This window comes from Amborella trichopoda, chromosome 12, assembly GCF_054954075.1.
Source record: "Amborella trichopoda isolate Santa Cruz 75 chromosome 12, AtrichopodaSantaCruz75HAP2 v2.0, whole genome shotgun sequence".
NCBI classification, from domain to species: domain Eukaryota; kingdom Viridiplantae; phylum Streptophyta; class Magnoliopsida; order Amborellales; family Amborellaceae; genus Amborella; species Amborella trichopoda.
Genome location: NC_142347.1, coordinates 38,851,301 through 38,878,912, shown reverse-complemented (window position 1 = coordinate 38,878,912; position 27,612 = coordinate 38,851,301). Strand labels below are relative to the sequence as shown.

General features: G+C 35.3%; 1 long non-coding RNA gene across 1 annotated transcript; it reads right to left on the bottom strand.

Moving 5' to 3' along the window:
• Positions 1 to 16,212: 16,212 nt before the first annotated feature.
• LOC148779580 (uncharacterized) lies at positions 16,213 to 23,014 on the bottom strand. The gene is made up of 2 exons (XR_016045309.1): positions 22,836 to 23,014; positions 16,213 to 17,293 (listed from the first exon to the last, which is right to left on the bottom strand). It is a non-coding gene; the product is annotated as an uncharacterized LOC148779580 (long non-coding RNA).
• Between the last annotated feature and the right edge of the window lie 4,598 nt (positions 23,015 to 27,612).

Sequence of the window (27,612 nt, the reverse complement as noted above, 5' to 3'; positions counted from 1 at the left end):
CAAAATGAAACCGCAGTTATCCTGAAAAATGTTTACCATAGTTTGATGAGTTTGGCTACACAGTAAGTGATCATCATAATCTTAAAAAAATAATCATGATTGAAAGATATAAACGAACTTTCAAAATGGAGGTCAATTTAAAAACAATGCGAACACGAGCATTTTCAGAAATGCACAATTAAACATAATCCAAATGATTAAAATGCATATAACATTTTAACGGCAGTGCATAATTCAAAGATTCCACAAAATTACCCTACTGGCGTCCCAAGTAGGTCACCTATATACCCCATCAGCGTCTTGATGGGTCCACTTAATCTCTATTGGCGTCCCCGATAGGTCCACTTAATCCTGCAGGTCCACTTATACCTCACCGGCATATCGGATGAGTCCACTTAATCCTTATCGACGTCCCAGATAGGTCCACTTATACCTCACCGGCGAACCGGATGAGTCCACTTGCATACTTAAAGTATTTCTAAATCTCTTTAAACATTCGAAAGCAGTAATATTATGTACTCAACATATCACTGAAATCATTAATATGAATTTCACTGAAACCATTAATAACAGTCACTTTCAATAACATTTCAAAAATAACCAATCAAATATTTTGGGCTCAAATTTAGAAAGGCATTCTAGCATAATTGCCAGTTTAATATGTATAGGAAAAACTCTTATAGAATTTCAAGAATACGAAATTATCACAATTTATGGGATATCAATTCATAAATAAACATTTCACAACAATGCTATAATCAATTGTAAAAATATCAATTTTTAAATAATAAGGCAGTCATTTGCACATGAATTTTACAATAGAAAGAAATATCACATTTTACTAAAAGCAGAAATATCACATTTATTTCTAATAATTTTACAGTATCTAAAATTTTCTAACAATAGACAAGAAAAATAAATAAATTTATTTCGAATAATTTACAACATTCAAAATTTCTAACATAGATAAAATATCACAATTTTTATTAAAAAGGTTATGTTTCAAAATAATGAGGTCGCGTGCGTATAAAATTTATCGCGCCTGAAATTCATGATAATAAGCAGAAATAATTATTTAATTTAATTTTGTAAAAGAATAGATTATTTTTCAAGATAATAATGTCACTTACACATAAAACTTATAAAATAAAGATCCTGGACGGAAATATCACTATTTATTAAAAACAGATTATTTTTCAGAAAGACGATGTCACTTACCTAAAATATTTTTGAGAGGGAGCTTCCAATAAAAATTGGGCTAGAGAGAGAGACCTCAAAATTTTCTAGGGTGAGAATCCTCTCCTCTCATATTTAAACTCTTACGACACCTTATAATAATATTTTATTAAGTTACACCTCATACACGAGGTGTAACGTTTATATTACCTCTTATATGCTTAAAGCCCACGTCCACTGAACGTTGCAAGGCAGCAGCAAACAAAACAAATTCAAACTAAAAGCTTTGAAAATGGTGATGGTCCCTAAAGACTATCATGCTTATATGGACCATCACTTATAAAAAGTTTCTTTTTTTTTTTTTTTTGATATTTTAGGATTATTACACTCCCCTTGTTAGGTTCGCTTTGGAGGTATCCCTCTCCATGCTTGGAATATGGGAATCATTCAATATCTAGCCAATTTGGTGAGGGGTTTTTGTGGACGTGGACAGGGAATGTATGGTGTGTCCTGATCTCTCTTTTATTAGAGTCAATATTCTTAGATGTGACCATTCCTTGACTCCCTCATTGATCAACCTTTTTGTTGGTTCAAACCTTTTTATCATTGATGTCACCATTGAAGGTTTGAAAACTGTCAACCCTCCGACTCTGACCCCTCTTGAAGTTTCTACTGGTAAGGAAGATCGCTCCTGGGTTGAGGTTCTTAGAAAGCCTAAAGCTAGACCCCATGTTCAACGTCTTGGAGTCAATATTAGACATACTAGGGTTTGGCCTCCATTGGCGAACTAGGGTCCTCATTGGTTGAACCCCAGATTTGCAAGGCCACGTGGCAATAGATCTGAGGTTGAATCGCTTGGATCTTCTTCCTCTTCCTCCAAAAAAGTTAAAATTTGGGAGCCTACTGGCCGTTATTTTACGAAGGATTTTTTAGGATTTCATTCATTGAAACCGTCAGCTATTTTGAAAAATAAAAGAAAGAAGCTTTACTCTCTGATTCTGTTTCTGGCCCCTCTTTACCTGCCTTTTTGGGTGCCGCTCCTAAGCCTTTTTGTTATGAGCCTGCCTCTTTGTCCAAAGCCCATTTTTTGGGCTCTTATCCCATGTTTTCATCTCAGCTTCCTCCATTTGATCCGTCACCGTATCTCCCTACCCATCCTGCACCTCTCCCCAATTCTGCTTCCATCGCCAATCTTGCTCCTCCTCTATTGCCACTCCCTACCCATGCCGTACCTTGTCCCATTACTACCTCCACCGTCCATCTTGCCCCTTCTCTCACGTCTGTTTCCACCACCTCTGTCTCTTCATCCTCTTTTTTCCCTTTTTTTCTCCCAGTGACGTCAACCTCTCCCACTTGACTCCTTACCCCTTTCAAGCCTGTTCAATTCTGAAACATGATTTTCTTCATTTGCTCTCTTTTTTCTCTTAGTCATCATCTTTCTGCTCTTCTTTTTTTCTTCACCATTTTCATTCGGAGGATTCTTCTTTTCTGTTTTTCAGCGAGGCATTCCAGGGTCCTGATTTTGACATCGTCACCTGCTGCCAATTGGTCAGCTGTGGTTGTTGATATCGTTGATTCAATTGATGAAGATGAGGTTGTCTACACCAATCCTATTTTTGATGTAGCTTCTGGAGCCATAATTGTGGCGGATAACCCTGACTTTGCTGCGATCCCTCTAGCTATAGTTGAACGGAACGTACCACCACTTTTGGTGAAAACTATTGGTGAACCTTTGGCTAATGAAGCTATCCCATCGGAGACGTTTGTGAAACACTTTGCACAACCTTCAGATTCATCGCCCTGTATCTCTTCAGGCTGGAACCCTGAAATTCAGCCAGGTGCTAGGATTGATTCTACGCCTATTCACGTGATTGAGCATCTTTCAAAGATTATACCAAGCAACCTCAGCTATGTAATGTTCAATTGTATGTTCAAGGACATGGGCGCTACTTTCATTGCTCCTCCAGAGGTATCTTTTGCCATCTCTGCACTTCTTGCTTGCTAAAATCCCACTTAGAATTGTTTTGCCCTAGTTGCTTTGAAGTTTACACTGAGGAGGCACCATTATTTGATGGCGTTAAGTGTTCAAAGTGTGTCACAGTTTCACATTCGACCTGTGTTTCTCCTGATTGTTTACATGCTTATGCCTGCGCTCACTGCACAAACCCTAAATTTCCTTTCACAAATAATGGTGATTATAATAAGAAAGGGCGGGGAATTGATAGGAACTTGTGTTCTATAACCCTTAATTCTAGACCAGTCATGAATTTCTCTACTGCAAAGACTCAAATTTCTTCTCTCTTTATGAATAGATTTGCAATGACTGCTAGGGGTGAAGCCGATCGAAGAGCCATGGATTCTTTGATTGCAAAAAGAAGGGCAAGAGATGCTCTTGTAAAATCCCTTAAATTTATAGCACCCAAACAGAGAACTCGAACCCCTTTTCTCTAATATCCGTTTGAAACAGAGAACTCGAACCCCTACATTCTTTTGAGACAGAGAAGTCAAGTCGAGCCCAAATGTGTATTTAACGAGCCTCGTTTTCAATTAAAAAAGGAAAAAGTTTATATAGAGCCCAGGCTCTAAACAATCAAACTAAAGCCCACCTCCAAAATTTCACTAGAAGATGTTGTTTGATGCCAAAATATCCTCAAATTAGTCATCTCGACATCAACATGCATGGACATAAGAAAAAAATGGATTTCAAGTTTTGGAAATAGTGCATCTTGTAACGCATTTTTTGACCGTCAATTTTCAAGATTTTCAAGTTTCCATAGATCTACTCGATCCACACTGTTTTCAAAGCTTTAAAATTTACAATTACATATACAAGTATATTTTAAGGCTATCACAAAGATTTTCAGCTTTGAAATCATATTTCTCGACACTATTTGAAGATGCGATGTGCTTTGATTGTTTAGAGGTTCGGCTCAACACAATCCACACCAATTAAAAAATTGCGTGTAAACTTTAACCATAATTATAGAGTGACCATAGTCACCATACCCTAGTTAAAGCATTTAATGACAAAAAAATTAGTGTATTTTTTTTTTTGTACCTACTAAGTAGGTGTGATGTTTGTTAAAGTATTTAATGAACAAATTTATATGGTAAATTTTTATGGATGGATTAGTTATTGATGGCTTTGACATAATTTTTACTTTTTAGAATTTCAAAATTTCTAATATTTTAAAATTATCCGATTTTTTTATTCCGGTTTTTTGAGCCTAGTTCGATATATTGGCGATATCTTTACATGAAGTATTTTTGCCGATCCGTATTTTTTATCTGATTTTTTCATCCAACTTTTTAAAATAAAAACTATTTCTTTTCGATTTTATGGTGAGCCGATTTATTGATAGTCTCCGACTGATAACTATGGTAAAGAGTCTCTAGGGTAATGGTTCTGTGTGCTTTGAGGGTGTGGATGCCATTGGATTTTTTAGGGGTATGTGGGTTCTTTGGGACCCAACAGCTTTGCTTTGCTTAGATGTTTTAAATCTGATAGGTTCTTGACAATTACTTTTGAATGTTCTGTCAAGGGTTTTCGTTGGGTGCTTATTAATGTGTACGGGCCCCATATTGCTACCCTTAAAGGTGCCTTTTTGGATGATTTGCAATCTTTTATTTCCTCTTTGGGACTTCTTGTTTGCATTGGAAGGGATTTTAACCTTATTCACTACTTAGATGAAATTTCCACTTATTCCCGATTAAATTCTCATATGCATCTATTTGATGACTTCATAATGAAGAATGATTTATTAGATCTTCTTACTAGTGGAGCTCACTTTACTTGGTCCAATAATTGTTCCTCTAATCTGATCATGCCCAAGATTGACAGCTTTCTTGTCTCAGATGCTTAGAAAAGAGTATTCCCTTTGATCAAGGTTAATGCTCTTACCAAACTTTCCTCTGATCACCTCCCTATCTGTCTTCATACTGAGGAAGTTTTATTTGGACCTAGACCTTTTCATTTTGATGTTTACTGGATCGATGAACCTGAAGTTGTGAATATCATCAATCGTACTTCGGGTAGATGTTATGTTTTGGGCAGTTTTGGCTTCTGTCTTCATAAGAAGCTAATCTGCCTAAAGCACAAACCATCTCTTGGAAAAAAGCAAACCAATATCAACTTAAATACAAGATTGATACCACTTTGATGGACTTAGAGATAATTAAAAATTCTATTCAGGAAAACCAAGTTTTATTTGATGAGATGATTGTTAATAAAAATTCTTTGAATGATAAGCTACGTGATCTCTTAGGATGGAGGAGATTTATTAGAAACAGAGATCAAGAGTTAAATGACTCAAGGAGGATGACAGAAATACCAATTTTTTTCATGCTATCGCGAACACGCGTAGAAGACAATTTGATATTTCTACTATTTCTCAACCGGGTGTATCGGAAGGCGATTTTTCTGCTCGCGATGAGGCCATTGTTCAACATTTTGAGTCTATTTTTTCTAGTGATTTTAACCTTGGGTTATCTTAGATGGTATTCTTTTTAAATCTATGCCACATTTCTTGGTTTCTAATCTGGAAAGGGATATTACTTTGGAAGAAGTTAGACTGACTGTTTTTGCTATCATGGGGATAAAGCCCCTGGCCCTGATGGTTTCCTTCTTATATTCTTATAGCGTTTTTGGGATCTGCTACACGATGATGAATGGTTAAAAAATTTATATCCACTGCGAGTGTTCTCAAGGGCATTAATTCTACTTATATTTATTTAATTCCAAAAAAAGATATCATTGATGATATTGGCGATATTCGACCGATTAGTCTTTTGTCCAATCTTTATAAAATTATTGTAAAAGTTTTAGCATAGATACTTAAGTTGGTTCTCCCTTTTGTGATCTCTGATGAACAATCAACCTTCATTAGAGATCGCATGATCACGGATAACATTCTTATTGCCCAGGAATGCATTCACTCTAGAAATCTTTCTGAGCAGCCCAGAGTGGTTATTAAATTGGATATAGAGAAGGCTTTTGACATAGTTGAATGGCAAGTGCTAAGTAAGATTATAAGAAGAATGAGTTTCGGTGTTGATGAATTTCTTGGATTATGGGGTGCATTTTTTCGACCCACTTCTCGATTCTTATTAACGGATCTCCTAAAGGGTTCTTCCATGCTTCTAGGGGCATTAGACAATGTGACCCTCTATCTCCTTTTCTTTTTACCTTAGTAGCAGAGGGTTTCAGTTTGATGTTTAAGAATGTTGTAAATGCAGGTCTTCTTACAGGTTTCCAAGTTTCATCATCTGGGCATACTATTTCACATTGGCAATATGCAGATGACACCTGATTTTTTGTGATGCCAATGAAGAGGAATTGCAAAATCTGAGCACATTCCTCCTATGTTGCCATCTAGCTTTGAGCCTCAAAGTAAATTTTCATAAGACCGCAATTGTAGGCATCTCTTGCTCTAACAACCTTTTGAATTATCTTGCTTTAATTTTGGGTTGCAGAGTTGAGAAATTTCCCCTTAAATATTTAGGGGTTTCTATCTTTAATCGTAAGCTCACTCGTGCAGCCTGGGTCCCTCTTATTCACAATTATCTAGTTAAATTAGACCTATGGAAGACCAATACTTTATCTTTTGGTGAACGCATCACTTTGGTTAAATCCATCTATGCGCATCTTTTTATTTATTTGATGTCAGTCCTACAAATACCTAATGAAGTAATCAAGCTTATTGAAAAATATATGTGATTCAATTGGGGTAATATGGATAACCACATAAAGTTTCATTTGGTGAACTGGGACCATATTTGTATGCCGTCAAAGCTAGGGGGTTTGGATATCAAAACGCTTAAACTTGTAAACTGTGCGCTTCTTTCTATATGGTGGTAGAGAATCTTTCAAGATTCTTCTCATCTCTGGAAGGATGTGCTAATTGCTAAATATAGTTTCGATCATCTCACCCACTCAATTAAAAAAGGTAGAGGAGGCAAATTCACCTCACAAATTTGGAAGGATATTTATAGTTGCAGAAATATTGTTTTCAACAACATCAGATGGCTTATTGGCAATGGAGATAACACTCTCATTTGGTTCAACGAAAGGCTTGGTGATGCACCTCTCTCTTCTTATCCTGACCTCTTTGTCAGAGTTGCTCAACCTGATGCAAAACTGTCAGAGTTGATTTCTCTTTCCCCCTCTAATTGTATGGTTTGGAACATTGGATGCCGCTACAATAGGCTATCGGACATGGTTATTTCGCAGCTTCATAATCTCCTCCAACAGCTTGAACAAGTTTACATATCTTCTAATGCCGAAGACTTGGTCATATGCGAATCAGAAACTGATGGATTTTATTCTGTCAAATCAGTGTATAGGCTTTTTTTTATGGATCGGGTCCATATTGTTGATACAACTTTGGGTTCTATTTGGAAATGGCCAGTTCCAGTTAAAATCCAAGCCTTCCTATAGGTCGCATGTCAAAGGAAATGTTTAACAGTAGACAATCTGCAAAAGAGGGGTAAAATTCTTCCAAACATTGGCTTGATGTGCAAAAATAATGAAGAATATTGCTCTCATCTTTTCTTTCACTGTCCTTTTGCCTTGATCTTATGGCTCTGAGCCTTCTCCTTATTAGGTTTTTTCCTCATGATACTTTTGAATCTCATTAACATTATTAACCATCTTTCTACCATTGGATTACCAAAAAAATGAGTTGTGGTCTGGAAAATTTTCAGAAGTGCAATCTTATGACAGATTTGGTTAAAATGTAATAGGAGAACCTTTGATGGGGTGTCTCAGAGTATTGAAAGGGTAAAATATCTTATTTTATAATCTCTTTGTAATTGGTTTTCGTCCACGCTTGAAGGACGGGGTGCTCTTCGGACTGATATTTATATGAATATGAAATTTTTGGCTCATTCCTCTTCTCACTCTAGTCATCCCCTTCGAACTTGGACTGCACCTCTAGAAGCTTGCTTCAAACTTAATTTTGATGGTAGCTCATTTGGAAATCCAGGGCCTGCAGATGTTGGTGGGTTACTTCACAACAATTTGTGATTGGTTTTTTTTTCTTATTCGGGTCCTTGTGGGTCTACAACAGCCGATCATGCTGAATTGGCTGCTTTCCTTTAAGGCATTTATATTATCATCGACATGGTTTTCATTGGTGATATTATAATTGAAGGGGATTCCTTGAATGTTATCAAATGGTGTAGAAAAGGGCAAAGGATCCCCTGATCCCTATTTACTCTTTGGTTAAAAATTCAAGACCTGTGCATCTAGCCTAATTTGAGGATAAGCTTCGACCACACCATGAAGTTGTTAATGGGTTGATGGGCTAGCTAAACATGGTGCTTCTCTTCCTTTTTTTGCAAGTTTCTAACGATTTGATCCAATCTTTACAATCTCATACTCTTGAAGCATTGCTTTAATGTAAGTTCATAACATTTGTCTAAAAAAAAAAAAAGTTAGTCGCATGGAAGTGAGGCCTTCCACGCAGCACTTTTTTAGTATCGCCCATCCATAAAAAATAGTGGAAGGGTAGTCTTCCATCCTTCGTGGGAGACTCCCTCCCACTCCATACTTCGTGGGAGACTCCCTTTCACTCCCAAATTGTCTAGGGTGTCAAACATGCCCTCCGGGTTTCTCTTTGATTTTCTTCCTCTACCTGCATAAAGGCCGCCAATGGGCCCATGGTGGCCCGCTTGCTTTTGGGTAGGGCCCAATTTTTGGCCGAACTCAGGCAATTTGATGAGGCACATATAGATTGGGCCTTGTACATTTGAAACGATTTTGGGCTTGGATCCAAGCACGCCTAGGAGCCCTAGGCCTGGCCTAAAAATTTTACTATATATTTTATATATTAAATATAAATTCTTACATGTATTATATTGATTTTATTTTTATAATTTTAAAGGGGTAGATTTGTTTAAATCAGGCTAGGCTCGGGCCAAAATGATATGAATTTGGGCAGGCCCAAGCCTCCTCTACTCTCTTTTGGGTGGGCTTCGGCCAAGGTTGGCCTTACTCAACCCGGCCCATTGTCAATCCTACATGGCAACAGTATTTATGGTCTTAACTTACATAAATTTGGACCCAAATACTATTCGGGTCCGGGTCTAAGTCTATATAGACCAAACCTGAATAATGTTAGTATTTAAATAATATAATATTTTAATAATAGTTAAATAAATATAATTATCTTTTTGTAATTATAATATTTAACATATATTTAAATTTACATATTTTTTTATTTTTATGTTGGGTCTAAGGTTGGGTCCAGTTGTGACTAAAACATTAGAGGATTGTGGAGGTCTTACCTCTTCAACTACCATAGTATTATAAACATGTGCGCAAGAAGTGCCATCAAATTGCCCTCCGTACGAAGTTTCGTGCACAAGCGCACCGCACGCGCTCAACTCAACGCGTGAGATTCGAGGGAAAACCGAGCCATTTTTTTGCACGCATTGTGGTGGCTTTTGCACAATTATGCACCCTACTATTTGCCCCACATTCCCCTAAACACGTGCTCAAGAAGTGCCACGAAATTGCCCTCCATACAAAGTGTAGTGCACATGCACAACGTGTGCGCTCAACTTAACACCTGCGACTCGTGCGAAAACCGTGCCGCTCTGCTATGTATTTTCGTATGTCATGTAACCTAGTTCTACTGTCAATCATAAATATACATGCATCACGACCAATATAATCTAAAGTCCCATCGATACTTGATCGGAGTTCTCCATCAAAAATATAATAAATCAATATGCTATCACCCATTTTCTTTTGCCCTGCACAAAAATCGTAATAATTTACACTCCATATATTAGCCTTGAACTTGTGAAAAATTGGCAGGCTGCTAGAATTTTTTTCAAAGAGCTACAATTAAATTTTAATAAGAGGTAGGCATATTGTTGGGGGGTATATAACCTACAAACACAAGAGCTACTACTAAAATTAACAAGGGCTAGGCATAATTTTTGTTTTTTATTGACAAACTAAATTTGAACAAAATAAATAGGATGGATCATTCATACCCAAAATTTACAGTAAAACAAACCCATAGAGAATAAATTTATAATAGGAAATAAAAATTTAGCTGAACATAGTTAAACATTTGGGCAGTGCGAGCTAAGCAGCACCAGAAGTACTATTTGGAAAGGGGAAAAACCTTAATAGGTGTTGGAGTGAGTATGGAATATACTTGAACTCTACTAAAATGATAGTTATAGCAAGCTGGCTTCTGCCCTTTTCTGGTGCATTCCATTTTATAACTTCTAGATTATATTGATCTATCTACCAGCCTATATCTTCCTCGTTTTTTAGGCTTTCAAGTTGCAGCAAATTATAAATGAGTTCCTTCTCCTGAGCTAAGGCATTGCTATAGCTTAGTTGTACACTGTGATCTATGGTTGCAGCAAATTATAAATGAGTTCCTTCTCTTGAGCTAAGGCATTACCATGGCTTAGTTGTACATTGTGATCTATAATTGTAGTTTGAGACAGTAAATCAAGAGGCTGGACCCTAATGTTTCTGTATTATGATTATCACTATCTCGGCAACTTGATCAAAGTGGCCAGAAGCCATATCCAAATAAGTCTTTAACGTCTTCGACAGGGTGTAGCTAGCACTGTCCAAATTTTTAGCTTGCACTGCCCAATAAAGAATAAATTTATAATAGGGAATAAAAATTTACAGCTACTAGTAATATCCAAGTCCTAAAGGATACCACAATCAAACCAATCATCTATTCTTTTAAATAGTTTAAACAGAGTGGATAATCAAGAGTGAGAAACAGATACATAGGGATTCAATTTCTTCTCTCTGATTTAAATCTATAATGCATGCTATCTAACAAAGAAAGGAATAAGACAACAATATATATCATCAATAATTTGCCTAAATAAAGTCCAATGAGGTAAAATTTCATGTGGGATCAAAGAGAAAAAAAGATACATATATAAACATTATTGAAAAAGAGAATATGGGAATGATTTGGGGAATGTGACAACGATTTATTTTTTATTTTTATAATAAATAAATAAAATACTCTTTCATACATTTGATGCGGTTGATTTGGGGCTAAGAGATCAAGCTACAAATCGAGCTTGGGCTGGGTTGACAAATCCTAGCCCGAGATGGTTCACAAAGTCAGTGAGAGATCATGGGTCCTTCGTAGAGATAGAGCGAGAGATAGGGTGAGAGATCGAGCCTTGGATTTGGGTAGAGAGATCAAGAGAGAGAGGGAAAAGCTCAGGCCTGCGGGAGAGAGAGAGGAGCTCGGGCCTGGTTTGGGGGAGAGAGACCGAGAGAGAGAAAGCTCGAGCCTAGTTTTGGGGAGAGAGGGAGCCTGAGCCGATGTGGAGAGAGATAGATAGGCAAAAGTGGGTCCTGGGAGTAGAAAGAAAAAAATATAAAAAATGGGTTAGGGTTACGTGCGGGTAAGGGAGAGGCATTTTAGTCTACTTTTTGTTGCTTTTTGAGTTGGGGGTTATTTGCTAGGAAAGATAGTTTTGGGGAAAAAGTTGTTATGAAAAGTTAGGTTGGGGGTAAAGTGCTTAAGAAGTTCATTTTGGGGGGTTTTATACAATGTTCCAAATTTTTAAGAGTTTATCTAAGTTTCCAATAACGATCCCACAATATAAATGAGACTGTTGCTATAAGACTATTTTTCTTTTTGTATTGAAAATCTCAATTGCTATGAGCTATTGGATGTCAAATTCGATGGCTTGGAATGTGATGTAAAGTTTGAACACATAAATTTTGGACTTTAGATCTCGTAAACGACACACTTACAATCACCCGATTTGAAATCTAACAAACAAGAATAATTGTGACCTTCTTAGTTTAAAATAAATGGTATCTTTCCAATATAAATTTGTAGGTTTTTACGAGGGGCAAGATGTCACCCATATATAAATATAAATTTCGTGAGACCCACTTCTCATTCGTTCGATCAAGGTGGACGGCTTGCATCATTCATCTCACATTCTCATGCTAAAATAATTTTTAGTGAAATTTATGGCGTCCCCTCTTCTTATTAGGGCACAACTAGCCAAAAAAAAGTTATTTCTTGTGAAAATAATGTCCAAAATCCCTCCAAAATTTTCAAAGGTACTCTGATAACTTTTCATCGAGAGAAAAAAATTTTATTTTTTATTGATGAATATTACATTGTTTTATTGGATATGTTGAAGGTTATAATCAAAGCATAGCAAAAACATAGGAAAGGGGTTGGGTCATGGTGGTAGCTTCCCCACACCTAATCGATGCATTATGGTTTCTATTCCTACCGCTAATACCACCCCACTAACACATTCAAAAATCTGACTCCTAATCTACTTTAAAAAAAAACCAGGTAGGGCGTTGTCTTCCTAATTGAATTACCCCCAAAAAAAAGGCATAAAAGGCCAAAATCAATCTAAAGGATTAGTAACCACTAATGACCGCTCCATAGCACCACGCCCTGCCAATATGCCTGCCATATATGTGTGTGTGTGAAAATAAGATATTCAATCCAAAAGCCAAATCCATCAGTTACCTCCAAAAAAAGGTACAAGTCCATTTAGAAACCAAATTGCACTAATTAATAACATTTAAGGAATCTCCTTCTATCGGATACTAGCCACCAATATGCCTGCCAACAATGGACCTCAAACCTTCCAAAAAGGCTCTAATCTCATCTTCATTTGCGGTTGCAAAGCCACAAGGTCCTCTATAAGAGAATACCACCACATCTCTCACTACACCCTATTCCTTCTAAAGCCGAGTTACCCAAAGAGCTTACATCAAAATTCAATTTCAAACAGCCAGCCCTAAGAGGGGTCCAAAAAGCTTTTGGCACAAAATTAAGCATATAAAGATTGTGAAGATTGATATTAATATCTGCTTTGGCAATCCGACAACCTTCTTTAGTAGAGGAGGACCAACTCCAAATGTTATGTATCATCTCAGCTTTTATATAGTCCACAATGAAACATTTCCCTTTTAAAAGTCCTTCTATTATGTTCCATTCATACCTCCCACAGTAAAGATGCACGAAATATTCTCCAGAGCATACATCCAATCTTTGGAAGCCAACTAGCTCCATTTGTCCGAAAATATCAGTCTGGTGCATGGCCAGAGTAATGCAACATCCAAAGCTAATACGCACTCCAAAAACAAAGGATCACTTGTTTCCTCATCACCAAGGCAAAACAAACATTCATTGCTCTCTCCTTCAAATTATAAAGAGTTAAAGTCTTGCCATAAAAGAGCACCCACAAAAATGCAAACATTTCATGGAGACGATTGCTACCACCTTATCATGTCGTTAAAGAGAATCGCATACGTAGATCTATCAGAGAACACCCCATTATGGGTGGCTTCTCACACACCCTCATCATCAAATTTATGAGAGAAATGTGAGACTCCAATGCCATTAACAAAGCTTCAAATTGCGATAACACAAAATCTTGCACCCTATAAACATCGAATGTCCCAAGAGATGAATTGGTTGTTGCAGGAGTATAACTCATTAATCTTAGGCATAGGATCAGCCACTCTAGCAAAGATCTCTGGGAAGTTAAATTTCAGCAGTTTATCCCACAACCAAGTCTGGTGCCATGTTTACGCTCAAATTTACGTCAATCTCTGAGCGAGATCAATCCAAATATCTTTTGAAACCAATTAATTTTAAAAATCAATAAAGAGAATAGGGTCGCTCAAATTATAGGCTCAAAGGCATTGCAGATATTTATAGATATGGTTCTCATTTGAGTCTGCCGACAACGCCATCTCTCAATCCACATATAAGACCTTAAAAAGCTTCTAATTACTAAGTAAATTTTCTAAGAATAAAAAGTTACAAAAAAAATGAACTAAAACTAAAGAAAATAATAAATTAAAGAGAATAAAGGAGACTGCTTGCCTTAGGCAGAGTTTTGGATTCGATTCAGGGGCCGCTCCTCTCGTGCCACCATCTCCATTTTTAATGTTTTTGTTAACCGATTTTTGCTAAATCTTGGGTTATCTTACCTAGATCTAATTATTCTAAGGCTTAAAAAAGGGTTAGGGAGCCTACGTGTGAATTTCTCTAATTATTTCTAAGGATAGTAGATCGTTTCCTATATTTTTCTAAGGAATTTGTGGTCTCCTAAGTTTTATTACAAATTTTTTGGGATTGTCAGATATTTTTGGGGATTTTTCTAATTTTTTATGAATTTTTAGGATTTATCTAGGATTTTTCCTAATTTCTAGAATTTGTTGAGAATTTCCCAATAATTTATCGAGATTTTTCTAACTAATTTTTGGGATATTTTTGGTGTGTTTCTTGGGATTTTTTATGGGATATTTATAAGTTTTGACTAGGGTTAGGCTTGAAAATAGTTGATTTAATCGAAGGGTTCAAATTCAACCAAGGATAAGGTATATTTCAAATTTTCTGAAATATTCAATTTTAAACCGCCTAAAAAATACTTATCAACAAAGAATTGGGTGAACAAATCACCGCCTTAGGCCCATCGGGTTTTCCGACTCTTGGCAAGTTGCACGGCCAGATGCACCGCGTGGCATGTGGCATGTGGCATGTGTGTGACACGTGGCGTGTTGTGCACTGGGGCATTTTGGTCATTTTCCTAGATATTCCTGAGGCTCTAACTTGTTAATGGTGAGTCCGATTTGAGTGATTATTGGATCATCAGAAGGCTCTCAGAGTCTACTATAGCTTCGAATAGTTTTGGATAGTATGAGACAATTAAATTGGGTCTAAGTTGACTATGACTCGTTAAGGTTTGTGTGGTCCTTAAGACTCAAAATCAGAGTTTCTAAGAATTCCCTTAGCCAGAATTTTGAAGGGGTGTCTACAGTTGTCCTTCTTTAACATTCACCTAGGACACCGAGTGAATGACAAATAAGTAAACAAACAACCCACGATGGACAGAAAATTTATGGTGTCATCATTTTGAATGATCAATACCCTATTAGGAAGGTGGACACCGACGGATATTTTTTTATCTGTAAGAAATTGAACTAGCATTACGCTATCTTTGAGACAATGGTGTTGAGAGGTCTTTGCAAAATCGGGATCCAAAGTGATAATTAACATAAACTATGATATCTTTAAGCTGGTGACTTCTCCATACTAAGATTACCCCAATGCTACCTTGACCATCGATATAGTCATCCTCGGCTTTAGACCTTTTTCTTTGGGTTTGGTTTTCAATGGAACAGAGTTTTGAATTAAAAAAAAAATGATGAGGATGATTTTCTAGCAAGTTAAACTTCTATTGACCTTTGATTCTAAATCCTTAGGATCTATAGGTTCAAGCTGAAGCTTTTAGAATCTATGGGTTGTTTTTCCTAAGGCCTACAACACAGTATTAAGGATTTGGTAGCGGCGGAAACATTATGTACAAGCCCCTTTCGAAATTCCTTCATTTTTTAAAAATATTTTAAAATTTTTTGAAAACCAAGATAAAAATTTTAAAACAAATGCAGGGCTTCAGGCTACAATTTTAACCAAAGGAATTAAATTTTTAGAAAAGTTATTGTCATGTAGGAAAAATAAAGGGAGAAATTTAAAAAAAAAAAAAAAGAAGACAAACAAACAAACAAACATATTTCATTTAGTTAACTTTTTAAGCTTATGCAACCACAGAGCCCTCTAAGCTTTGTGACGTAATGCAACAATGGGTGGATCTTTATACCTGCCCTGACTCTTTTACATTGCATAGGTTTGACGTTGAACTGAAATATTGGGTATCCGGTCTTTTTTCTATCATATAGGTTAGACGTCTTCCTATCTCGACTCTTTTACATCTCATGATTTTGACATTTGATTGAGGTTGGCTTCCCAATTGTTTTACGTCGCACGGGTTGGATTTTTTTACTGAATTTGATTCTTGATTCCTAGTCGTTTACATCGTATGTCAGAAGTAAAGAGAAAGAAAGGAGAGCGGTTTAAAAGGGTTTATTCGACTATGCTTTTGTCGAGGTTTGTTCAAAAAAATTTATGCAACTTTCACTGGTACAGTAAATTTCAATTTGTCATGCCCATTGATGTAGCCCTTCTGGGATAAACCACATAAATCTTTGTGCACTTGTAGTATGCGTTTGATGCTTTATTTCTCACACTTTATTTTCCAAAAATCAATCGATTGGGTTTAGAGCTTTCGCGCTCAACACATAGCCACAACATAAACCAACTCTGTGTTTTGAAAGAACAAAGCTCGGAACGCTACTAAGCTGTAGAAAGAACCTCAACACACTCATGGATCCCAACACCCAGCAAACCAAACTTCTCATAATTTGCGAACGAACCAAAACTTCTATCTTGGTCTTTCAAGCAAGTCGTCATTTCAAAAACATTTTGATCCATAAAGCATTGGGAACAGTAGATACAAACAACTCTGATATCAACAAGCCCCACAATTTTCGTTGTTTTAAAGTTCGCAGTATAAAGAATCCTTTATCAAATGGCATATCATTTCAATAACGCCCACAAAAACTGAAAATCTCTTCAATCCTAGCTGAAACTCCATGTCCAAAAGCTCTGCATGATCTGAAATGCCCAAAAGCGATCGAACAACTGGCTCCTTACAGGTAGATAAATCAACAAGTTGAGAGAAAATGTTTTTGAATATGATGTGTGGATTTCTCTCTTTCCACCCAAAGCAGCTTCAAATCAGATAAAAGGGACATAATAAGAGCTGGACCAGCCACTCGTCTTGCATTGCATGGGACCCCATTTGGATTTGCAGGCAATGGTAAGTAACGATGAGGTTCCTCAGTGGCAATTTATTGTACTACATTTCCAGAAGGTTTCTATATGCATCCAAAGCACTCTCAACCAGAGAAGCAGTCAAGTTATTACCTACTTCAGGGAGAATGGTGCCATTACTTGCAAAGTCCCTTCTTCCACTTCTCATGAAAGAAGTGTACCCACTGATTCATTATTTCAACAGTAAGCTATTCAGATAATCAATTTCCTTCACATCTTTGTGCCATTTTGGTGTTGCCTCCACATATTCTTGGTTCCCATCTTAGCGAAAGCCATTAAAATCTTTAGTGGCGATTGGATCTCTTTGTGCTTCATAAGTAAGCCAACAGGAAGATCACTTCTTCCATAGAAACATCCATTGTTTTATGATAATTCTGTGTGGATAGTTTTTCCTTTAACCATGAACAAAAATATCACGACTTTTAAAGTATTTAGTAAGCATCAATAAAGTTTGTGTTAAGAAAAAAAAAATCCACTACTATTTCTACATATTCCAAAAATATTAAAACTACAGCTTACTAACATGGAATCATTTCAACTTCGAAATGTATAGATAAATTTCAACGACAAACTGAAAGCCTATTTCATATCTAATAATAAAATTCAAAACTAAAAAAATGGTGCAGATCGATCAGATCTACAAACACTTGAAGATCTCTTAAGAATGAACAGTCTAGATAATATGTTACAAGATGCATCATTCTTAAGACATGCAATTATATTTTTTTTCCATATCCGTATAGCTTGAGGTCAACATGATCAATTGGAGGGTTCTCTATCATCAAAATAACTTTTTTCGATGGATTTGGAGAACCTTTTAAAAAGGAAAAAAAATTATACGCAAACAAAAGATAGAATTTGTACTTTGTAGCAAGCAATACTTCATGCCTATATTCAAAAACTCGACTCAACAGGGGATTCAGCTCTTGGCGGAGCCAAGTGGACTCAGCCGAGTCTTCCACAACCCAAAAAGTGGCAAAAAAAAAATGTAAAAAATAAATAAAAATAGTTAAAAATAAGAAAAAAAACATAAAAACATAAAAGACAGTGTGGTGACCGTTAAAGGCCCATAAAGATAAAAGAACTCGAAAAGTTTGATTTAGATCTTAAATATTTTTTAAATTAAAAAAAAAATCAGAAAGTTCCCAAATCAACTTAAATCCAAAAAACTAATGCAAGTAATATGGTGCTATTTCCAAAAACAAAAATTAAATTTTTTCTATTTTTAATATTTCTTCCCCAATTAATAAGGGTTACGCAAATATGGATTTGGTTGGGGGTTTTAATCGGGGGAAAGGTTTCTATGCTTCCCCTACAGCATAGAAGTTCTATCCTCCTTTTACCATCCAACCGTCCAATTTTGATCAAGAGAGCCACTCACCGTTTGATCATAGATCCGACGTTTCAAAATATTTTATTTTTAATTTTTTTTATAAAATTTGCATTAATATAAAATTTGATACATGCTATGTTCTCATTGGGGGTCACCTATAAAAAATATTAAAAATAATTTTTCAATAAAATATAATAATCAAAATACCCCTTGAAGCTTTCAGGGGTATTTTGGTCACTTTATTTTATTAAAACTATCGTTTTTACATTTTTCGCTAGTGCGATTTTAATAGAAGAATGGACATATAAGATTTGGTGTTAAAATAAGTTATAGAAAAAAATTAAAAATAAAATAATGTAGAGATGTGACATTGTGATTGGGGCAATCTTAACCCTCCATTCAGAATGAACGGTTGGATAAGGGAGAGTATAGAACTTCTATATTATAGAAAAAAGATAGAAAGCTTACTCGTGCGTACTCAACTTCAGTAACAAAAGGGCAAAGGCGTAATACGTTACGTTTTGAAAACCTATGGGGCGGACAGAATTAAATTAAAAAAAAAAAAAACAAAACAAGCTACGGCGTGGAAAGAATTTAAAATAAATAATAATAATAATAATAATAAAGGAGTGCGAGATGCACTTAGTATGTAATAGAGAACATTTATTTGCTCAATTTTATCAAAAACATTACTTTTATATCAATTAATCCCCTAAAAAATTGGGAGATTCGCTTAATTAATAATCCCGTCTTCTTTGTGAAAAATGTTGGATTCCTGGTAGAAAATAAAATTTGTCATTTACCATCCGAAGATGAGCTCCTGGGTCATTTCCTTTACGTTAAAGCAGAGTGTTTAGGAACTCACCCTCGCCAGAAGCCTTAGAAGAAGAAAAAAAATAAAAAAAATGAAAAAACATGAAAAATAAGAGAAAACAGTTTGATAGGGTTGCAACCCATCAAAATAAGTAAAGCCTTACATCATAACTTAACGAAAATTGTAATTCAAGCATTAGAAAAACCTTTAGGCTGATTATCTTGGCTTCAACATTATGATTGTGAAGGAAAAAAAAAATTCCAAGCTCTAAAAATAGTGTATATTGTAACAAATCATCTAGACCGTTCATTGCACCTTAAAAATAAGTGTTCATTGATCCACAAGCATTTTTTTAGTTCGAATTTCATTGTCGGTGTTGGAAATTGATTTTTGTCAATATTGAAAATTGATTTTAGAGTCGTCATAGAGATTTGTGTTGCGGAAAGTGCTTTCCGAATGAAGATTTCAGATGACGTTTTACTTTGTTTTTATAAAGCCTAAGCCTTATAGAAACCTCATCCAAAAATAAAATAAATTTAATAAAATTTAAATAAAACCAAAAGCAACCTTAAAATTTTTAAACAAGTCTAGAAAAAATAATGATTTACAGTTGGGGACATTTAAAAAAAATCCAAAAAAAATATAAAAATAAGGATTACGACCAAAATAAAACCAATCCTTGCCAAAAACTAAAGGTGGCAACAGGCCAGCTCCGACCCAACCCAACCTTAACCTTGGCCTGGCACTTGTCCTCTTAAGGTCTAGCGGAGTAGAGCCAAAAACAAATAAAAAAAGACATACAAGAAAAAGAAAAGATGGCCAGGCCAGCCTTGGCCCTAGCCAGGCCCTTGGGCCACATTTTGTGGCCCAGCTGCTATTTTTTTTAGGGCCGGACTGGGCTATTTTTTTTAGGGCCGGACTGGGCCACGCATCAGAACCTTGCCAGCCCTACCAAAAACAACCAAATTATACGTAAAAAATCTATACAACGATCCCGTAGTTTTGCTATTTTTACAGCTTTTTCAAAATTATTTTAAGTGCCCCAAGTTGTATACAAAATTCCAAACCAATCCAGTATGAGTGTGAAATGTGTTCTTTCTTTTTGTTATAGCCTAAATTCGAGCTACCACTTCACGTAATTGGATAATCCATAAAATGCGGTTTTATATAGTTGAAGCTAAACCTGTATTAATCAAATGACGAGGAAAACGATTTTTTGCTAAAATGGTGGAAAGTGCTCATTTAAATGCAAACAACAGTGCTAAACAATGAAAAATAATGCAAACTTAATTGACATATATATATATATATATATATATATATATATATATATATATATATATATTATTGTCACCAATATGAAATTTATTTTTATTAAGTTCTGGAGGTGGTTTAAACATGATTGCTTTAGGAAAAGAAGGAGTCACCTCCTTCGATACTAGTCTTTCTATTCGTTCTGTTTGTTTTCCTAAAGACTGCGTATATAGATTGGTATAATTGTTTTATTCTACAATATGGGGAATAAGTTCTTATTTCTTACCGATTTTTTTGGGTAAGACTTTATATAGTGTGGCAATTATATCATATAAAGATTGAGGTGGTTCTCATTTACTTGATGGGGTTACTCCTTTGAGTATTATACTTTTTTCAGGAGGGTGTGTACTAGCAGTAGTAGTACCATCTGTGCTAATATATGTTTTTTCTTCTAAAGTTTGAAGATTATCGAATGAAGGAATATTTACTTTATATTGCGTACATATTTCCCTTAACCATGTAAAAAATCCTTTAGGTTTTTTTTCTTTTTTGAGAAATTTATTATATTTTTTATGAAATAATTCTATTAATCTAGGTTGAAAAGTTTGCAGATACCATTTTTTAATATTTTGGTTTTCTGAAGAAAGATAATCTTTTTTAAGATAATAAATATTAATTTTCTTCTTTTTTCTTTCTAATTTAGCAGCTAAATATGCTGCTATATATTCATCATTATATGTATTATTAGTATTTATCACTTCTTCTGTATCATCCTCTATTTGTAATGTAAGTATTTAAAATTCCTCTATGTTGGGTTCAGGAGTATATGTGGGAAGAACTACATGATCAGTCGTTCTTCTTACTCCTTGTAGTTGAAAATCTGAAGATGGTGTAGGTTGTGAAGTAGAAGGAAGTATAATGACATCAGGAGTAGTATGACAGGATTTTTTAGCAGGTATTAATGGTTTTTTATTTCTTTTCCTATTAATATCTAGATCATTCTTGACTCTAGATTGTTGGAATTTTATTTCAATATTTCCATCTGGATGTTCAATTATTTGGTTTGGAATATTATTTCTAGGTGCTTCTTGGGGTTGGTTTGCATGTTGTAATGCCCAAGACTGAGGTAAAATAATATCTGACCAAGTAATTGTTTTTGGTACAATTGTATGTGATTTTTCTATATTTGTTTGAAATAATCTAGTTTGATCTTTTTTATCAACTTGCATAATATTGGGGCAAAGAGTATTCATTACTTTATAATAGATTCTATATACTATTGCTAAATTCTGAGAACCATGTATTATATTAAATCCATGAGTTTTCAAATTTATAGATAATATATCTAAAATGTTTGGATCTGTTAAAGAAACAAAAAAATTCGGAAAACAATTAAAATATATTGGTCCACTACATAGGCTGGATTCTACCATACCTAGTAGTGAATCTGCAAAGTTATTGTGTCTTGTATCTCTTAGGCATACAAGCACAGAAGTGTTTAACCCTAGTCGGGTTAAAGGTTTAATGGCTATTTGGATTAACCCAATGTGTAAATATTTATAATTATTTTCTTTATGTTTTTCAATAACCTTTTTTTAGAGTAGTTGAAAGTCTTCTTGATTTTGTGTTACTGATAGACTTTCTTCTACTGTTTTTATAGCATAACCTAATTTGAATTTAAATGATATTTTTTGATAAATATCTTTTATTGGTACCTTGAGAATATTCCAATTTTGGATATGATCTTCAATATCATTTATAATAATCTGTTCTTTATTTTTCACCCTTAATGTTTGAGGTTGAGTTGCAGTATTACCTTTAAGATTCCTAATTAAATTTGTCATCTGTAGGTTGCGGATAATGACAATCTGGATGACCAAGGGTCCAGCGTGTTCCCCTAAGCGGCTCTTCCTGGCCTTGGCGGGTACTTTGCATAGAATTGTCCTTTCGTCTCTTGCCTTAACTCTAGGACCAACTTTCTTAGATGCAAATTTAAGTAGGTTTCTACAGTAATAATGTAACTTTTACTCTTAACAGTTTCTTGTATCTTAGCTCTGATACCAAAACGCGCCCAAATCTACAGTATTTAAAGTTACAGTATTCAATTATTTGACCCGACTATGTTATAACAAGTAAGCAAATAGCATACCATTGTATTTGATTAATTCTTGTAGGATTTTGTAAAAGTTGAGACAAAATAGAATTATGCAGATGAATGGTAGAATTGATATATCTATTACTATCCATTGTGTGTGGTTGAAATCTCCTATTTTCACATTAAACACTATTTTAAACTGCATAACATTAATATTTCATTCGTATTTGTATAAGTACATTGAAAAGAGATGCAAACACAGACTGTATACAAACTGGTACAAATGACTATATGTAAATAAACTGTAAAAACTACACTTACTGTTTACATATGCAATAACTGGAAAATAGTTTCCAGTGTAGAGGGCAATAGGAAAAAAGAGAGTGAAGATTACAATCACACATGCTAGGTATAATAAAAAAGGAGGAAAGATAGAACCTGGAATTCAAAGTGAACTATTGTGACCTGGTAGTCATGAGCTATGAGGTCAGGATAGCTGTTTGCAGAGTATCTTCAGAGAGAGAGAGCAGAGAGAGAGCAGGGAGAGAAAGCAGAGAGAGCAGAGAAGAGGAGTAGAGCGGAGAGAAGAGGCTTGGAGAGACTGAGACTTGCGACCTAAAGTTTGAATGAGAGGGAGCCCTCTCTTATATAGAGGAGTTTGCTTCGTGATGAAGCAAAGGGGTGAGATGATGTGATAAGACAAAAAGGGAGATGAGAAGACGTAAAGTAAAAGAAAAGACAAAAAGGGGAAAAGGAGATGCTTAAAGCGGCATCATGTACAGTAGCTTTTTTGTTTCCTTGTGTTAGTGGTTACAGTAAAATGTCATCTTTGAACAGTGGCTTTTGTCTTCTTGTGTCGGTGGCGGCATCTTTGCATAGTGGCTTTTGTCTTCTTATGTCGGTGGCTACAGTGAAAGGCATCAACTATTTGTCTTATATGTCAGTAGCATAGTGAAAGGCATCATTCTTGAATAGTGGCGACTTGGTACTGTGGAGTTGTGGAGTATCAAGGTCTTTGGCTGAACTCATTTGGATCTTCTTCTTTTGGGTCTGTTTCTTCTTTTGGATCTGTTTCGTTGAGTTGGAAATATTTATTGGTGTGCAATAGTGAAGATTGTACGGTTTCATCTGATGAAATCGGTTTCTTCCTGCTTCTGCAAAGATCTCCTTCATTTGTTGTTCTAACATTTCTTTGGAAGCATTCGGGTTGGATTGGAGCATGTTTCGTAGATATGTGGGAAAGTCAAATGAAGTATTGGCTGTATTATGGTCACTTGAACTTGGATTATATATGAGTTTTTGTGGAGGTATTCTTTTGGGAACTATAGTTGTAGGATCCATATTAAAGATATCCCACCATTTGACTGAGATGGTTTTGCCTAGTCTGGGAATGTAGGTATGGTCGGCTGTATTATTAACAGAGATGGTATATTCCCATTTCATAATCCATGGGAGTTGGTATAAAGCCACAAAGTAGAGGTGATTGTCAATATTATTATCACTATTATTGAACTGCACAAATTGTTCCTGCACTTTTTGGAAAGCAGGAGGAAAAATTGTAGTGGTTGATCCTCAAACTAAAAACCAATTTTTAAACCAGTTAGGGAATCGTTCAAAAATAGGTAATCTAAACTGGATGTACCAGCTATGAGTATCGTTTGGATTTTGATAATAAAATATTTTATGCCAAGCTTCTATATATTCGGCATATTTGTAATATTTGTATGAAAACTCGAAATTATGTAATTTCTTTCCTTGAGCAGGATTGCAACCACACTCATCATAAGAGAGTAATTTCTTAATCTGAATTTTGGAGTAAGCAATGACTCTAGTATTCTGTTGGTAGTAATGGACAACAGATATGGGTCCTGTTTCCATGAGAATTGCTTCATAATATTCTCTGGTTTTGACTCCATTGGTTGGATTCAAATGATTTATCAAATATAACGGTGTGAGTTTGATGGGGTCCATATTTGTATGGTGGTCATCAATGGTGAAATCCATAAGGTAGGCTCTTTCAATGTATAAAGACCTAGGCAAATTAGGCCTCTGATTTGATTTAAACTGTGCTTGAGAATAAGCAGGAGTAGAAGTATTAGCATCGGGGTAGGTAATTTGGTGAATAGGAGAATTGGAAGGTGAAAGGGTTGCCAAAGGCGGGAATTCACCTTCAAATGGTATTATATTAACTAATCGAGGAACTCCTCGTTCTTTTTCAGCATTTTTATTGACGTAGAAAGCTGCACAGCTCCAAAGTGATAAGCTTGGTCGTATTAACTTTTTTGTTTGAAGGTCATTAATTTTTGTTCTACACATATCTAATAAAGTAGTGTTCATTTGTATTGGTCTAGCTTTTGTAGGTATTTGATTTTCATCAAATCCTTGTTCATATGGTAGACTAATACTGTGCTTTTTCCTTTCCCAAAAATCATTGGGATGCTCACTACAAATTGAGGTTTCTATTTGTTGTTGAATTGATTGAATTTTTTGTTGAATCAAAGGATCTTGTATTTGTTCTTCTATATGTTTATATTTAATTTCTTGTTTTAAAGTACAAAGAAATTTTTCTTTGTTTTGTAACTGACTTTTGACATTATTAATTTTCTTTAATTTTGGTTTATGAATAAAATCAAAGTATATTGGTACATTTTGATAGTTCGAAGATATTCCTGTTTGATCTATTGATAAGGGTATATATATATGTATATATATATGGAAAAAGATGAGATTAGCCCACTAGCTTATATGAACACATGAGCCCAACGTTTTAGATTGAATCTGAGCCGATCTGACGATCACAGATATTTGGTAGTATTTGAATTTTAGTTTTTTTTTTCTATAAATCCAAATCAGTTGAAAATTTAAGTGTGTGTTCATCAAAAATAAGTGAATCTTCGAAAAATATCAAAAAAATATTTTACATTAAATAAATTAACCAAAATACCCCCAAAAAGTTTCAATAAGTATTTTGGTCATTTTGTTTTTCACGGATAATTCTTTTTATATTTTTATTATGTACACTTTGATGAGAATAACATACACCTAAAATTTCAAATAATTTAGATCTGTAGAAAAAAAAAAAAAAAAAGTCAAGCACTATCGGAACATCAGATCGATCTAGAGTCAATCTGAACTGTTGGGCTCATATGTTCATATGAGCAAGTGGACTAATCCCATCATTTCCTTATATATATATATATATATATATATATATATATATATATATATATTTGAAGGTTAACTCCATGAAAATTAGAATGGGCCCAAATGCACCAAAAGAAAATAAAGAGAGAAAAAAAAAAAAGACGAGAATTAGAACAAAATAGAGGCTTTTGCAAGAGCATCAACATCAAAAACCTCTCCCTGTTAAAATGCAAGAATATAATCTCTCTCCGCCCAGTATTAACAGCATCTCCTCTATTACTGCATTCCACGCCCACGAAATGATGGATGGATCCTTACACCATTTAATCACATCAGAATAATCACTTTCAAGGACCACTTTTCGACTTTTCGATGTTATTGCTCAAGCTTTTAACATACAATATTTAAGTGCCATGAGCTCAGCCTCATTCGCCTGACATGGTGGTAACCATCCCTGAGTGATCCAAATTACTTGCCCTCTATTATCTCTCAGCAAACCACCATACCCCACAATTGCTCCATTATTTCTAATGCCGTAATCAAAGTTCAATTTGACCCAATGTGGTTGAAAATGTCCTTTGGGAATATCCTTAAACTCCTTAGTCATCTGCACCAACTGGATGATTAATCTCATGACAGCCTGCCTCATCTGCGATATATCTCTAGCTCTATCTTCAAAAATTCCGTTCTCTCTTTCCAAAGCTGCTAAGTTATTGTCGCTACTATAATCTTCCAAGGTGACAAACCATACTTAGAAAAAGGCATGAGACTCAATTAGCATCTACACCATTGACACTAGCATGGCCCAACTGCACGAATCTTATTCAACATCCAACCCCAAATATCAAAATTGAAGAGGCAGTGAAGAAACAAGTGGTTATTGGTTTCAGCATCCTGCCAACACAAAATGCACATGTTAATGATTATCGTACCTCGTTTACTCAATTGATGAATAGACAAAAGCACCATCTCTATCCAACAACTACGAGAATGCCTTGACACGATGTGGAATTTTACAGGCCCAAACCTTGGCAGAACCTTCTGAAAATATGAAAATGACTGTCCTTGCTGATCGCAGCATAGAGTGACCTAACGGTGAATGATCCCCTTGGAGTAATTTGCCAAACAAGGCACAGTACCAGAAACTTTGAAAGCAAGAATATAAGATGATAGCATGCATAAAATACAGTATTGATGACCATAAGGGAATTGAGTAGTTACCATGGAATATAGCACAAAACAATTGTGATTATGCTCGTACTAAAAGCAGGTTATATTAAGCTAAAATTAAGGAACAAGGAACTTGTTAGCTGAAAGGTTGGGCATAAGTATACAAAGTGTCTACATAAGTGAGCTTCATCACCCTAGAAAAAATAAATAATTAAAAAAATCATCATTTCTTTTAAACTCCAATTTTAAACTCATGACCATAAAGTATAGACGTTTTCTACCTCCCTTAAGTTCTGGTGACACCATCCGATCATGAGCTCTCTCTAAAAATTCACTCAGAAGTACCACATCCAAAGTCCAAACCTTCCAGATAATAGAAAGAAATGCAATAACATGTTAAGGGCATTAACACAATTTTTTATTGGGAAGTTCAAACAAAATTGAGAAAAGTGAGGAAATGTCCTAATAGCTTCAACCTGAATGACAGTTGCCAGGTCAGAAGGTGAACAACCGAAGTAAAAGTCCTCAAGTATGCCTTGACTTTTGTACCAATTTTAGCTGCCTTCCAGCTAGTGTATCCATTAGAGCCAGTATTTGAAAAATCCCCGATTCAATCTGGAATCGGGCACTCCGGATCAGGTATTGGTGATACGCTCCAGATCGGGTATCGGTAATATTGAGCTGCGGCTTTTTTGGCATCGTTACACGTAAATAATTTTGCACACCTGATTTTTTTGGTATCGGTACACGTGAACAAAACTGACAACGCTGACATTTTCTTGCATGTCCTCGTCCTTTTATGCCAGGTGGTCATGCCTAGTATAGCTTTGCACCATGCCCTTGAAAACTCAAGTTACACACCTTGTGCCATGTGTTTGACGGGGTGACTTGTGCCAAGTGT